General features: G+C 44.1%; 1 non-coding gene across 1 annotated transcript; it reads right to left on the reverse strand.

Moving 5' to 3' along the window:
• Positions 1–407: 407 nt before the first annotated feature.
• TRNAN-GUU (transfer RNA asparagine (anticodon GUU)) lies at positions 408–481 on the reverse strand. The gene has a single exon. It is a non-coding gene; the product is annotated as a tRNA-Asn (tRNA).
• Between the last annotated feature and the right edge of the window lie 2579 nt (positions 482–3060).

Consider the following 3060-nt stretch of genomic DNA (forward strand, 5'->3'; position numbering starts at 1 on the left):
GGATTAAAGTGATAAAGCCTGCTAAGCAGGCGAAACATTTCAGTAAAGATACAGAGGCTTTGCACTTGTCTTAATACCATCGCTCAATAGTGCGTTGAGATGCTTCATATTTTATTAGTCATACCTGAGGCTGTCTCGCAGAAACCACGGGGAGAGTGTTGACAAGAAACATTTAGCAATACCAGTCTGACAGAAATTATCTTAGGGTAGGTACCGTTCATCAGGAAACAGGACAAGTTTTACCTAACGTGGGTCTCAGTCACAGGATGGACCCGCTACAGGAGCTTTGGGTCATGTGACCGAGGCCTTCTACTGGCATACCCCTCCACCCCTTAATAAAAAACTAACATTACAGTGTTACAAAAACTATGCAAGAGTTCCTCAGGACTAAATAAATAAAAAAGGGTCGCCCCCGGGTGGGCTCGAACCACCAACCTTTCGGTTAACAGCCGAACGCGCTAACCAATTGTGCCACGGAGGCTTCGGGACTTCTTCCGCAAATAGTACTTGTTAAAGTAACTCCTCGATTACGCTATCAGTGTGATGATTAAACAATGAAAAGTTTGTTGTTGTAACGTATTTGAGAGAACGTGAGAAGTTGATGTCATCACCAGGTGCTACACACATTCTGTGTATTAACTCTAATGCTCTTCAACAATATTTAGCTTCTAGGTTAACCTTGGTTATAATCAAGCACTTACCAGGATGTTTCAACTTTTTTTCACACCGGTTACTATATATATATATATATATATGTATATTATATATTATATATATATTATATATATATATATATATATATATATATACCTGGAGTATACCTGGAGAGAGTTTCGGGGGTCAACGCCCCCGCGGCCCGGTCTGTGACCAGGCCTCCTGGTGGATCAGCGCCTGATCAACCAGGCTGTTGCTGCTGGCTGCACGCAAACCAACGTACGAGCCACAGCTCGGCTGATCAGGAACTGACTTTAGGTGCTTGTCCAGTGCCGGCTTGAAGACTGCCAGGGGTCTGTTGGTAATCCCCCTTGTGTGTGCTGGGAGCAGTTGAACAGTCTCGGGCCCCTGACACTTATTGTATGGTCTCTTAACGTGCTAGTGACACCCCTGCTTTTCATTGGGGGGATGGTGCATCGTCTGCCAAGTCTTTTGCTTTCGTAGTGAGTGATTTTCGTGTGCAAGTTCGGTACTAGTCCCTCTAGGATTTTCCAGGTGTATATAATCATGTATCTCTCCCTCCTGCGTTCCAGGGAATACAGGTTTAGAAACCTCAAGCGCTCCCAGTAATTGAGGTGTTTTATCTCCGTTATGCGCGCCGTGAAAGTTCTCTGTACATTTTCTAGGTCGGCAATTTCACCTGCCTTGAAAGGTGCTGTTAGTGTGCAGCAATATTCCAGCCTAGATAGAACAAGCGACCTGAAGAGTGTCATCATGGGCTTGGCATTCCTAGTTTTGAAGGTTCTCATTATCCATCCTGTCATTTTCTAGCAGATGCGATTGATACAATGTTATGGTCCTTGAAGGTGAGATCCTCCGACATGATCACTCCCAGGTCTTTGACGTTGGTGTTTCGCTCTATTTTGTGGCCAGAATTTGTTTTGTATTCTGATGAAGTTTTAATTTCCTCGTGTTTACCATATCTGAGTAATTGAAATTTCTCATCATCGTTGAACTTCATATTGTTTTCTGCAGCCCACTGAAAAATTTGGTTGATGTCCGCCTGGAGCCTTGCAGTGTCTGCAATGGAAGACACTGTCATGCAGATTCGGGTGTCATCTGCAAAAGAAGACACGGTGCTGTGGCTGACATCCTTGTCTATGTCGGATATGAGGATGAGGAACAAGATGGGAGCTAGTACTGTGCCTTGTGGAACAGAGCTTTTCACCGTAGCTGCCTCGGACTTTACTCTGTTGACGACTACTCTCTGTGTTCTGTTAGTGAGGAAATTATAGATCCATCGACCGACTTTTCCTGTTATTCCTTTAGCGCGCATTTTGTGCGCTATTACGCCATGGTCACACTTGTCGAAGGCTTTTGCAAAATCTGTATATATTACATCTGCATTCTTTTTGTCTTCTAGTGCATCTAGGACCTTGTCGTAGTGATCCAATAGTTGAGACAGACAGGAGCGACCTGTTCTAAACCCATGTTGCCCTGGGTTGTGTAACTGATGGGTTTCTAGATGGGTGGTGATCGTGCTTCTTAGGATCCTTTCAAAGATTTTTATGATATGGGATGTTAGTGCTATCGGTCTGTAGTTCTTTGCTGTTGCTTTACTGCCCCCTTTGTGGAGTGGGGCTATGTCTGTTGTTTTTAGTAACTGTGGGACGACTCCCGTGTCCATGCTCCCTCTCCATAGGATGGAAAAGGCTCGTGATAGGGGCTTCTTGCAGTTCTTGATGAACACGGAGTTCCATGAGTCTGGCCCTGGGGCAGAGTGCATGGGCATGTCATTTATCGCCTGTTCGAAGTCATTTGGCGTCAGGATAACATCGGATAGGCTTGCGTTAACCAAATTCTGTGGCTCTCTCATAAAAAAATTCATTTTGATCTTCGACTCTCAGTCTGGTTAGCGGCTTGCTAAAAACTGAGTCATATTGGAACTTGAGTAGCTCACTCATTTCCTTGCTGTCATCTGTGTAGGACCCATCTTGTTTAAGTAGGGGCCCAATACTGGACGTTGTTCTCGACTTTGATTTGGCATAGGAGAAGAAATACTTTGGGTTTCTTTCGATTTCATTTATGGCTTTTAGTTCTTCCCGCGATTCCTGACTTCTATAAGATTCCTTTAGCTTAAGTTCGATGCTTGCTATTTCTCTGACCAGTGTCTCCCTACGCATTTCAGATATATTGACCTCTTTTAGCCGCTCTCTTATTCTTTTCCGTCGCCTGTAAAGGGAGCGCCTGTCTCTTTCTATTTTACATCTACTCCTCCTTTTTCTTAGAGGAATAAGCCTTGTGCATACATCGAGTGCCACCAAGTTAATCTGTTCTAGGCATAAGTTGGGGTCTGTGTTGCTTAGTATATTTTCCCAGCTTATATCGGTTAGGACTTGGTTTACT

This window comes from Cherax quadricarinatus, chromosome 1 (genome assembly GCF_038502225.1).
Source record: "Cherax quadricarinatus isolate ZL_2023a chromosome 1, ASM3850222v1, whole genome shotgun sequence".
In the NCBI taxonomy this organism is placed as follows: domain Eukaryota; kingdom Metazoa; phylum Arthropoda; class Malacostraca; order Decapoda; family Parastacidae; genus Cherax; species Cherax quadricarinatus.